Genomic DNA, 13,736 nt, shown 5'->3' with positions numbered 1-13,736 from the left:
ACTACTTGGTGTGAATGTTTTCCTTGAGATTTTGCTCAAAAACAGGGAAATAGAATATCTTTAAAGAGCAAAGGAAAAAGCTAGCTACATTTTAGGATTTAGACTAACACAAAAAAATTGGCTAAAACCTCATAGCACTTAAATAACAGCTCCTTACTGAAATTAGAGAAACTACTTTTTACATTCTGCTTGCAGTATAATTACTTTTATTATTCTTTATCTTTCATTTGCATTAATCTTTATCTTGCCCATAAAGATTTAACTCTATTGCCATATTTTCCAAGTAGCTCTCTATCTCTACACTTGTAATAAACAAATTGCACTGATCTCCTTTTGACAATATTTTCTTGATGTCTTTAGGAAGGGAATTACCAGTCCTCTTATGTCAGTAAATCATTAGATAAATAGCAAGAGATGGAGGTTATCAAAGGGTTTTGCAACTCACATGTAAATAATCATTTGTTTTCTTACACAAAAGTGTCATTGAATGTTTTTTGGTTGAAAGATCACCAAATGCATAAATAGTTTGCATTTTTATTCAACAGACAATGCTCACATAGCTGCATAACTGCTCTTGAAGAACCAAAAAAGCTATTTGCTGTAATTTGTAAAATTCATAAATTATAGCACAAGAATGGGTTATTGATGCCTGACTGTATTATAAAGGAGGACACAGGCTCCCCTAGCTTAATTCTTGCTTGACCCAGGTCAGATATTTTTTAAAAAGCATGCAGTCTTGACTAAAAATGCATAGTGGTAAAAAAAATCCACAAAATCTTTACTAAATTGCTATGGTGATTGCTTGATTCACTTTAAATCACACACTCTGTTACATATTAAACCTCCTCTTTCCATTTCTCTGTCCAAGTCCAGGTTTTGTTTGAGTATATAAGACTCACAAAATGTTTCTCTTTGTTAGGGATGTTATGTTATTTTAGTACTTCTCTAGTTTACCAGTAATCTTCATGCTCAATATTCCATGTTCATCAGAGATAAGCACAATATGCCAACAGCAATGCCTCTACTTGCCAGTACTTAAGAAACTCCTTCTATTTTTTATGCATATCCCAACATTTTATTTGCTTTCTTGCAGCATTACCATTACACATGCCCCTTGTTCAGCAAACCCTCCCATTAATATCTGCATCCTTTGCAGTAGTCTCTTTTCAGTTGTATCATCTCTCTGCTTCTCTCAATAGGACTTTACATCGCTCTCAGGATTTAACTTTTGCCCCTGCACAGATACATGGACTGCTCTACTTGGGCCCACCTTAAAAAGCCCATCCAAATTACCTTTTACCAATATCTCATTCACTGCTGGTTTCCTCTCATTCAAACTGTAGCACTGTGAGCACCAGTGAGGATTCCTTTCCATGTTACTCTTACCTTAAGCAGTGTTTTCATTTGCTTCAGACACTGAACTTGTACTGCTGACTTCATGTCCTTATGCTGGGACCCTGTATTCAAATGCTTTATGACTGGACCAAGAGGATTTAAAGCCCAGTGTTGTCACAGGTTGGTGTGTCTTTCACTCTTCTCACATCACAAGTCCTGCCAGTGCAGATCTCATGGTTTTAGGATGATGTTTGGTGGCAAAAGGTGTGGAAAAAGAATGAAGTCTATTTAAGTGGAAAAGCAATTTATAACAAAAATGAGTGCAGGTCTTCTGAAAATAAAAGCCAGAAATAAACCCCGAGAACATCTGTTGCTGTTGGCTGCCAAGGTATGCCACACATCTTGGAGTATAGTTTTTCTCCCCTTACTGTTTTTTGTGTTGTATATTTGTCGATGGCCTGAAAGCACCTAATCAGATCCCCTACACAGACTGGTCAGGTCAGAATCTACCTATTTTTATGAATTAACAATCTTCTTTGGTTTTGGAATGTATCTTCTGTTGAATTGCTATAGGACTGAAAATGCTGACCTTTCAGAATTAAAGCTATGTCCATATGACAAGTCCAATATGGTTATTAAAAAATATTTAGCAACCCATGATGGCACAGATGCATTTTGAAAAATTCTTCTCTTTTAGTTGTCTAATTGGTTGAAGCTGATGGGAAAATACTGGGTGTGATCTCAGAATAAACCAGAAAAAAATCCAGAAAAAAAGAAAAGCCTACTGTGAAAGCTTTCCTTTAACTTAGCCAGCTACTTGATTAGTGTTGTTCTGTGTACTGTCCCTGTTATGTGCTGATATTTGAAACAGTCATATAAGCTTTGGTCCAGATCCTGAAATTTTATGTGGAAATGTATTCCGTGCTTTTTTAATCCAAACCCTGGATCCTCATACATTTATTAAAACTGATCCTGAATAAATACTCAGTGCTATGTTTACAAGCACAACTAACTGTAAAAACATCTTTTTCACTTGCTTTCACTCCTCCTCTGTGCCTGCAGTGGCCCTTGTGAGAGCACTGCTCCCGTTCTGCAGGACAGACCTGTTGCTGCTCTTGGATTGTGTAAGGTGTGCAGTGCCAAAACAAGGGAGTGAGCAATTGGTGCTTCTGCTTTGCTGGTTCACTCTGCTCTTTTCTCATACTTTCACCTTCTGATAATTAAGGGAATCTCACGGATTTTATTAGATGAGTTACTATTGGAGACCATTTTCCCATATGATTTATTGTACCTAGGAAATTCCAGCTGCATCGCCGTGGATTCAGATGAGGTGAATAATGGCTGCAGTCCATCTGTGTTCCGCTGACTTGCCTGCTGACTGGTTTGTGTGTTCAGCAGATTTTATCTGTCCTTTTCTGAATTCACATTTGTCATTTAGAATAAAGGGCCACTGTTGAAAACATCTCAGAGCTGTTCAGAGTCACCCTTGGTGTTCACTTTTACTGCTGCTGCAAACAAATGCACCATCTGTGTGGCAAAGGCAGCGCTGTCACAATTCAGTTTTCTTTTCTGAAATGTTCTGATGCTGGTGACATAGTGAATGGAAGCCAGTTTAGTCAGCAAAAGCTTGATGAGCTTTGGAAGGAGGATATCAAGGGGAATTTAAGAAAAGCCTTTATTTGCATACAGATTTGGAAATATGTGGGTCTGAGATGTCTGAACAAAAGTCCTTTACAGTTCCAGATCCAGCAAGACTATGAAATGCAGTCATAAAAGCTTCAATTTCTCCTCCTAGTTTTTAAATAAGTTTAGCATTCTTATATATAATTTTGTTTCAGTTTGCACACCTTTTACTGAGGAGCTAAAATCAGGCAACATAAAATCTGGTCAGCAAGCTCAACGCATTAATTGGTCATCTCATCTGAAATTCCAGGATGCAAATGATAAGGCATTAATCATTTTAAGATATTAGAATACAGTGGCTGTTTTTTCATGCCATTATTAATTGCTGTTGGAAAGCAAAGTGGTTCAAATACATTCTCTGGTATTATTACAGCATCCATCATATTCTCAAATATGAAACTGCCTATTTGACAGGTCTGCTCTTCTGCATTATTATTATCAGCTGTAATATTTCAAACCACTCAGGGACAAATACTAGCCTTGTGACCTATTTTTTACCTAATTATTTTAAAATTCTTTCTTGTATCCTAATTTTGCTGATCAAATATTCTTTGCCTTTTAAGATTCTTGTTGGTCCTCTAGAGATTCTGACTTACAGTATATATTTACTGGCAATTTCCTTATTTTTAAGTTTAAACAATGTGTTTATGATTAGTCTTTTTATTAATGTTAGAAAATGCTGTGAAGACTAAGCTGACCAAACTTAATTTGCTTGTTGGTTAGAAATGCAATCAAGCAGGAGAAAGTACACATTAGTGAAGTTACCATGCTGCCTTTTCATGCAGAGCCTTGCATATCTCATCTTACCCTGGCTGTGATTTTGCCCTCCCTGCGTGTGCTGCAGAGGCAACAATAACCTCCATTCCTGTGCTGCTCATGTACAGTAAGGAATGTGCTCCTTGCCCTGCTCCTTCCACTCACAGGCACCAATGGCAGCAGGATCTCTTAGCAAGAGGCTGAAGAGCCTTTCTCTTCTGTCTATAAAAAGCCTCTGTAATTTCCACAAAGAAGAAATATTGGACCAAAAGGAAACATCCTACAAGCTAGATCTAGTACAGGTACTGCCAGCTGGATCACAACACCTTATTTACACAGTAAATTTCCATCAAGCATTGCCAGAGCCCTCTTGGTCTGAGCAAAGATGGAGAATACACACAGCATCCAAGGCCCAGGCTGCCACACAAAAATCTTAATGTGGATGTTTCCCTGTGGTTTGTAAATGGCACATCTGCAAGTGGTGAGCTACACTTGCAACAGAGATCATTAAACCTTGTAGAGATGTGCTTCACATTATGGTATAAGATTAAAAAAAAAGCCTTTTGTTTTGCCTTAACCACAGAGGCCAGCTTAAAAAAGGTGTTCCTCAGTCCACAAATAGGGAAAAGGAGAAATAAACAGTTTATAAATACTTCCTTTATTCTCATAGCTGTTTATTTCATCTCAGTTTCTTCTAAATTTTTAAAGCTAGCATGGGATTTATTTAGTGCTAACAGAATTTCGGCTTTTGCCTTCTAAATAGTCATTAACATTCCTCCTGATTTTGTTTCCCTAGAATTTTTTTACTTATATTTGTTTTATTTCTGAGAGTCAAAATGTGTATTTTCGAGAATGCACATTTGCTGAAAACAGTCGAATTAGTTGTGATGGAAGACTGTTGAAACCTGGAAGAGTAGTTTAGTTTGAAAATGTCTGCATTAGTGTCAGTCATTAATAAAGATATTGGCAGATGTATTTAGTTCTTGGTGACTGGATTTTTTTAAGGGAAGCAAATGACAAGATGCTGACTGTCAGCAAAAGGTGCCAATTCTGGTACACGTTCATTAGGAACTGAAACTTCTTGTATTCAAAACATTCCTATTTTTGTCATTTGCAGTGTGGTTCATTTCCTCACTGGAAATGAACCTTTGACAGGTGGGACCTGAGCTACCCTGAGATACAGAGCATGAGAGAGCCATGCACCTGAGCACTGTGGCTTTGGCCAGGCAGAACGAGTCCAGAGGGCAGCTGCAGTGCCCCTGCAGTGCTGAGGGCCCAGCCAGCCCCACCACCAAGGAAGGGTCCAGCTACTCAACACTGTCCCCAAGCCAACACTGGGCACTATCTGTGCTTCAGTGTGCATCTATGACACACTGCCAAATTGTTATTTCTGCTCCTTGACAGATCTGTCTAACCTGACCTGATATGAGTCAGCAGTGCACCACTGCAGCAAGAAAAGCAAACTGAATCCTGGGCTGCACCTGCAGGGATGGGATTGGCAGAGATAGAAGAGATGTGAGAATCCCATTCTACACAGAATGTCTTGTTGGGCCACACCTGGGGTACAGTGCCCAGCTCTGGCCACCACAGCTCAAGCAACAAATGGACAGACTGGAGCAGGTTCAAAGGAGAGCCACAAAGGTGATCAGAGAGCTGGAGAGATTGTCCTATAAGGAAAGAGGAGTGTGATTTTTTTCTCCCTGGAGAAGAGAAGGCTGAGGGGCACCTCATCACAGTATTCCAGTATTTAAAGAGAGGAGGATGGATGTTCTCAATTCACAAGAGGCCACATGGAGAAGATGAAGGGCTTCAGGAAAAAGTTGCATCAGGGGAGGTTTCATCATGATAGAAAGAAATTTTTTGCAGTGAGAAAAAGCATTCACTGGAACAACCTCTCCAGGGGTGTGGTAGAGTCCCCATCACTGGTGGTTTTTAAGATGTAGAGTCCCTGTCAGTGGAGGTTTTCAAGATGTGACCGGACAGGGTGCTGGGTAATCTGACCTAGACTCCCTTTCCCATGAAAGGTTGGAGCAGATGATCTTTTGATGACCCTTCTGACCTGGGTTAGCCTGTGATTTTGTGGCATGCTCCACTGCTCTGCTTGTACTAAGGACTCCTTAACTTAATCCTGGCTTTGTGCCTTGCCATAAACCACATTGCTCTTCATGTTGGTTCATCCACTGGTTTTAATCCTGGATTACTTTTACTGCAATCCTGTTCCTGACTCTGCCCTAGCAAAGTTTCTTTAAGTTTGCCTGCTTCAATATGCTCAGTGCACATGCAGAACACTGATTACATCTCTCCAGTCCTCACTCAGCCAAGTTTCATATTTATTTATCTCAGAAATCTTCCAGACCTTTCCCCATGCCAGAGATACTCGGGCTCTGTGGTACTTTTTCCTCCAAATGATAAAGATGTCCCTTATCTCTACAACAGTGCCTCACATCCTTCTGTTGCCAGCCAGACTCTCTTTGTGTTCTTAGTCCCTCTCAGGGCTCCTGTGTGCCCTGCATGCTCTTGTATGAAGCTTTGCTATTCTTTTCATCTTTTGCATGACTCTTTATTTTACTTTTCCTGTCATGACCTTCACTGCTCTTTTTCTCCCTGCTCCACAGGCGCTGCATTTCCTCTGTGCTTTCCCCATAAGATTTTTCTGTTTCTTACCATTTGCAACACTCTGCCTGTGTTTTTTTGTCTTTCTCTTCTGTTGAAAAGATAAAACTTACAGCCTACTAGAATTTTAATACTCTGCTTGGTAGGTCAGCAGTCCTGAAGTGTGGGATAATGTTATGTTCAGAGCTTCGAGTTACAGAGGGGGAAATAAATACTAGTGTCCTATTTAATTTGAACTCTGAAGGATTCTCATTTGTTGTTGAGTACAGAGATTACCACTCCTGAATGGTAACTAATGTTCCCTAAACTGACAACACATTTTGGGGCCAATTTTGGCCCCAGCTTCTTCTTCATATAATGCAAGAGTAGGAGGGAGAATCACAGATGCTGTCTGTGTAATCCTTGAAATGAGTACACACAAAATCCAGCCATGTGTTTCCAGGCCCTGCATGTGTTGGAGCATGCCCCTGGGTATGCACTCTGCTGATCCCTAGATGGCAACATGGCATAAAAGCAACCTCCAGGGAACAGCTCAAGAGCCCTGGAGCTGCTTTAACTCACCCCTTTGCCTGACTTGGGCCTTAGCAGTCACATCCCCTCTTCACCTTGAGTCCTGCTCTGAGGGCAGATTAGAAAGAAATGAATTTTTTAGTGTTTTCACTTGTAATTTCTATTCTTTTTTATGCTGTAGGTTTCCTCTGGGCCTGTCTTATAACTCCTTTAAGTGCTGTTTTTTTATAGCTGCATGAAAACTTAAAGGAAAAGTAATCTACCTAAGGGACAAAATTTTCCTGGTGACTCCTAGGTTTTATGGCAAGGGAAAACAAGAAGTAGTATAAATCTTATAAAGCCTTCTCTGCAACTCAAATCAAAAGGTGAAAAATAATGTTGGCAATCTAAGGAAGGGCCCAAGAACAGCAGTTTCTAAAGAGCGAGACAAAAAGACCAAAATTGAAAAAATGAGATTGAAAAATAGCCCTGAAAATTCACACCATGCTGTACTTCTGTTCATTCTGCTTCAGAATCTTTGAATCAGCAGCCCTGGGAAAAATAAGCTAAAATTCATCCCATGTCTCTAGGCATGCACAAATGTACAAAACAATCTCAAGCATCTATTTGGAGAATCTTTGCCAAAACATATCTCAGTAACCTTTGCACTGAACCCAATGATACTTTTCAAACAATGAATATGGCATTACATAGACTTTTGCCTGTTTTGTTGCCTACTAACATTAAAGTCATTATTCTCTTTTATGTGTGGTTTCACATTGCCAGCGATTGGCTATAGATAGTAGAGTAGTATCTGCAACAAAGTCTTTTTAGTATCTGTCTGGTAAAAAATTTTGTAAATAATATCTACTTTACCTTGAATATATTGTGCTACCTTAACCCAAAAAACCAAAGGACCCTGCCATCTCTGAGTATGTTTTCTAACCTGTAACACAATATTTTCTGACCCCAATGTATGCTGGTATAATTAATAGGTTTCACATAGGAAAACTCTCTCAACAAACTGTTAAAAATACCCTAATTTTCCAATCTTTTTTGGCAGCCAAACATATCAAAAGGACCTCGTGGCTCAAGAATAAGAACTCTGGCTTTGGGTAATGCCCACATTTTGTCACATTTCAGTATTGGCTTGGCATCAATACCAACTACAGCTGCTGAACAGTTTGATGTCTGGGATGTGCAGTGGGAGAAAATGGCTGGAGTATTAGAGCATGGTCTTGATTCATAAGGAGCTGGCATCCCTTCAGCCCCCAAAAAATTATTTCTGACTCAGCTTGCAATGAAATCACATACCACACCTTTTCATTCCATGACTGACTGGTGAAATACTCTCTTCTGAGTTAATTTATGTATTCTTTTGACATATATCAGCATGACTGTTGATTTACTGAAGATGTTAGGACAGCTGCAGCCCATGTCCTGTGCAAATATTGCCTGGTGCAATGTGTGTGAACAACAAATATTGATCATGGGTAACTGCTTTGAAACTTCCTTTCTTATCCTTGTTTCCAGTGGTTGCCTTAATCAATCCCTGCACCAAAATACTGACCACTGAGTTGTAATTGGACTGGAGCTTTCTCAGCCTCTCAAACTGTTCAGTGAGCCCTGCTGTCCACCCTCCTGTGCTTAGCAGCACATAGTAGCATTAGTTCAAATGTGAATGACAAAGAAAACTTCTATATTTAGAGCTGTGCAGTTATGTGGAAGCAGATGAAGGCATCAGGTGCATACTACAATTACTTGACTTGAAAATAAAATGTTAAAAAGTGAAATATCTTCTGTGTGTTTGCCACAAGGGATATCTGGGCTAATGCCAGAACACCCACATGCAGACTGGTCACTTCTGTGTGGTAGAGAGGAGTGCTGTGGGAATCAGCTGTAAGGCTCTAGCATCCACTGCTGGACAACAAGTTACATGGATTGATGCAGAGAGAAATGCAGCTTTTGTTCAGACATGAAGAAATGATGATGATGATGAAGTTGGGCTCAAAAATATCAAGTAGTTTCACCAACATTTCTATCTTTTCAATCTTACAAAGAATTAAAGTGAACTAGGACCTAAGTTCATATTGCTTGGAAGTACTTTATAAGACTGGTAATACTTTCATACAAAGTACTTCACAGGCACTGTGAGCTTGCCACTGAGCTGAACTCAATTATTTTGCACAAGAGACAGCTGAGCTCCCACATGCTCTTCTTAGTATCCTTCTATAAAACTTTAACACAGACCTTTATTTCAGGTAGACTTAAGACATTTGTCAGACAGCATAGTTATAAATGCTTCTGTCACCATGAAAAAAAACCAGCTTAGATGGGTTTACTTGGTTTTAGTCTCATTTTCTTTTCTGAACCCAGAGTCCTTCTCCCCACTGTTAACACATTTTTCTTTTTACTTACTGGATATCGTTTGATCAATCACCAGTTAACCTACTCACACTTCATTGGGCTTCCTCATTTATCAAACAACACAGCAAGTGGAGTTGGGAGACTGTTGAGCCAGCATAAAATCAAATGGACTTCATTACTACAGTGTTAATAACTTAACACCTTGGAAAGGAAGGAAGAAAAGACTGAGCACATGTAAGTTTCATAGCAAGAATTCTCCTGGAGTAAAATATAAAATGGAAGGAGAATCTAATTCTTTATTAAGCCCATGAGTAAGGAGTTTGTTTCTGTAGTGAAGTATTACTAGTCAAAGGGCTGGAAATGTTAGGAATATTCTTTTCCATGAGCCTTAAAACTGATATTAAAAGTGCTAATCCTTTTGGGAAAATTCAGGTAAGATGAAATATTATAAAAAACATGAACATTTTAGTTTAGTTTTATGATTTGGGCTTTTTTGACTCGTGACTTTGTTTATAAACTATTTTGTTCCACCTTTCTAACACTTCAGATTAGTAATGCTTGATGGTTGATTAACACTTTTATTCTGTATAGCTACATTTGAAGATTTTAGGCAGTAGGTAATACTATACTTTGCATAAGTAAAGTATTAGATCCTAGAAATACATAAATTGCATATTTATGTGATTAATGAAAGATTAATTATATTTAAACTAAAAGTACTTCATGAATTTTATATAGTATGATAATTGTTTACAATTTCCATTTATTAAGTCAATACATTTTTCAGCTCAAGCTCTTTGCACAAGTTCAATGAATAAATAGGAAAATCAAGGGCCTGGAGATCAAATTGGCACAATTCTACATTAAAATACACCATTTCTGCTTATTTTTTCATTGATGCTCTGATTTTATTGGTAGACTTGGATGTAAAACTGTTAAGAATATACTTTTTTCTCTAATGATACAATTTAAGAGGAAGATTCTTTAGTAAAATTCAGAAATAAAGAGCAATTTGTCAGCTCCTTTGCAGTCATGCAGACCAGTACCAGCATGAAAGATCTCATTAAATTCAGATAAACTTGTCAAGAAGATCAAAGTCAAATTAGTAGTTTAATGCAGTGTACGAGTGTATTGAAGTATCATTACTAGATGGCTACAGGTAAATGGAAGATTACTCTTTTCTAAGCTTTCTTTTATGTCTGTGCTTACAGAGACCTTCTAAAGTTGACTGGTATTTGGACAGCATCTGACAAATGTTTCAAATCATCAATTCATCATTTTACATGAGGTTTGCTAAATGAACAATGACACTTGATACTTCTGAATGTCAGAAATGTCGTATTTTAGCAAAACTTAATTTCCATTCAGAGTAAGGCTACTCTGAGATATTCCTTAGAGTGAATAGTTGCTTTAAATACTTCTATGCCTTTCTCTTTACTCAATTAATGCTGTTTTTTATTGTCTTTAGTTCAGCTCATCTGTTATTGTAGGGCCCAGAATTCCTTTCCTTCTCTCCAGATTTCCCCTTAAATTTCCAGCAGGGCTTTGTAGCAGATTTCATGGGGAAATTCAGTTTTTACTGTCATGTACTGCAGTCCATCTCTGATACATTTTTGAACCTGCTGGCCAGTTGCAATCATATCTGACAAAGAAAGAAACTGTGTTTATGTCAGTCTGCTTTTGTGTTCATAATTCAAATGTCTACCCACAATCAGAGTTTTGTGAACTCCTAGTGATATTCATGCATGTAAATGCATTCAGCTCCTACTAATTCCATTTAAATAGAAAAATACCATAATAATACCCTCTCTGAAGAAATTCTTACAGAAAATAAGTGCACAGAGAAGTTCTACAGTGGAGACATGGCCTCTGTCCTTCTATTATTTTTTTATAATTTAAAGGTTTTATTACTTGCAGTGGTTTTTATAACAAAGTGCCATCAATATTGTGGTATATTTATTTTAGCTCCATCCCCGCATTACCAGTTTGTTTGCCTAGTTAGGATCATATCCTGAGCTGCCAAAGGGTTTGAATAAAATGCTTTCTCATATGCACTTCACCACACTTGTGCAATTGGAGAAATCATAGAGAAGTCTGATTGCATTACTTTTAGAAGTAAAATGTGTTTTCTGACAAAGGTTCAACTAAATATGATTTTAAATAACACAGCATAATAAATTAGAATTTAAACAGCTAGAGAATAAGATATCTCATGAATCAGTAGTTGTGGCTTGTTGGGAAAGCAGAGTTTTCATGGTACCATGAAAAGTTTTCTTTGGGATACAAACCCAGCTGATACACAGCCAGAGACACGGAGGAGGGCACAGGAATCTCAGCCAGGGCAGAGCTGGGAATGCTCTCACTTTATCTGGCACGGGCTGGTGTGTGCTTGGTCAGTAAGGTGAGAAAGTGAGGACAGCCAGGGGGAAAGTGAAATGTCAGGCAGCTCCTAAGGACAGCAGACCCCTGGGACTGACATGGGGAGTGACATGGGAGTGACATGGGGAGAGACATGGGAGTGGCATGGGAGTGACATGGGAGTGACATGGGAGTGACACGGGGAGTGACATGGGGACATGGGGAGTGACATGGGAGTGACATGGGCAGTGACACGGGGAGAGACATGGGGAGTGACATGGGAGTGACATGGGGAATGACATGGGGAGTGACATGGGGACATGGGGAGTGACATGGGAGTGACATGGGAGTGACACGGGGAGTGACATGGCAGTGACATGGGGAGTGACATGGGGACATGGGCAGTGACATGGGGAGTGACATGGGGAGTGACATGGGGACATGGGCAGTGACATGGGCAGTGACATGGGGACATGGGGAGTGACATGGGGAGCAGCCAGGTGCAGGGGGATCCCTGCAAGGTGGGGACATCCTGAGCTGCCACAGGAGGTGAGGGAGGGAAGTTCTTCCTGCCTCTGGTACCCAATGTTCATTATTTACCAGCAGACTTACCCTCCATAAATTTGTGAAGCTTGTTTAAAATCCATTTATATTTTCAGTTTCTACAATAGAAATTATTTCTGGGTAGACTTGATTTGTAAATGGCTGATTGATTTTCTATTCTGAGTTTAGAAACAGTGATAATTTTTAACTCACATTCTGCCATCACTTCTAATTCCATGGTTTTACTGTATCTGTCAGATAAGAAGGATTCTGTTGTACTTTGGAGAAAACTACAATCAATTTCTTGACTCAAGTGAAGCAATTCAATGCCTTTTGCTATCTCTGTCACCTTTCTCTGCTCCTTTTCTACATTTTTATTCTTTCTGAGGTAGGACTGACAGAGGGAGATGTAGTAGTCAAGATGTGGACATGCCATCCATGTATATAGCAGGACAATGATGTTTCCTTCTGAATTTTAGTTTTCTTTTCTTATTATCCTGTGCGGATTTTTATTCCTGTAATCCAATAGATTTTAACATTATTCTCTTAATACTAAGAGTTATTTCTCTTTGTAGAACTAACTACAATAAGCTCTTTTTTTTTTTTTCAGGAGAAGGAAGAGGAATTATGGTAACTTAGAACCCATTTTTATATACATGCAGTTACTCTTTATTTTCCCAGTGTGCATGTACAGAAACGATGGTGACTTCTTTCCAGGTGTACTATATTTATCCATGTTCAAAATTGCATCTGTAATAGTTTCTGCTAATAACTTTCCCAAGATGGAGGTCACACTTAGGAGTTTTCAGGATCATATAGGGACACCTTGTGAAGTGATTGTTTCTCACATTCAGTTTCTCTGGTACTGAGATTTTAGAATGATCAGATATTGTCAGATTTTGGAGCAGAAACTTGGAATTTGGCAGCAGAACCTCTCGGATATTAGTGATGTAAATTTGCTATTTTTAGGACTGGTCAAATTTTGGCCAAGTAAGTCTGGGAAAACAATTCCTATGTGTTCAGTAAAGACTAATAGATTTTTCTTAACTATAAGACATCCCATTTACTGTTTCTACTTCTTTATGGCAATTGTGTATGGCGTATAATCCTTAGAAATATTGCATCTATATGTAGCACTCTCCATTACATGCTCCTATGTATTAATCAGACTCAAACTCTGCTGTGCCCTGTAGGAAGTGTGGTCACTGGATCCCCACAGCTGTTTCTCTGTCCCTGCTTCCCTGCTGGCTTAGCAAGGAGGTGGCTTAGTCTGAGGGCTCCAGAGCTCAGCAGAATGCCCAGCATTTCTGTCGTGGCACTGGGAGTTACTGTGGTGCTAAAACTGAGACAGTGGGTAATGTCTCAGGCTTTCCTTGCTAAACACTCCCCAGTGGAGAGCTTGCAGATGGAGACTGACTGCTGCACAGGTCTGCTGGGCAGCTGCACATTATAGAAGATAAAGAGAATGCAGTTAGCAGGAAAAACCAAAAGCTGGATGGCAGAGGAAGAAGGAGAAACCCTTCTGGGATCTTAGAATGACTCCATAATTCTCGAAGTAAATGTGTGTGCCTGCTATCATCAAATAACTTTGA

The sequence above is a fragment of the Melospiza georgiana genome, chromosome 1 (assembly GCF_028018845.1).
Source record: "Melospiza georgiana isolate bMelGeo1 chromosome 1, bMelGeo1.pri, whole genome shotgun sequence".
Classification (NCBI taxonomy): Eukaryota; Metazoa; Chordata; class Aves; order Passeriformes; family Passerellidae; genus Melospiza; species Melospiza georgiana.
Note: the sequence above shows the minus strand (reverse complement) of the source record.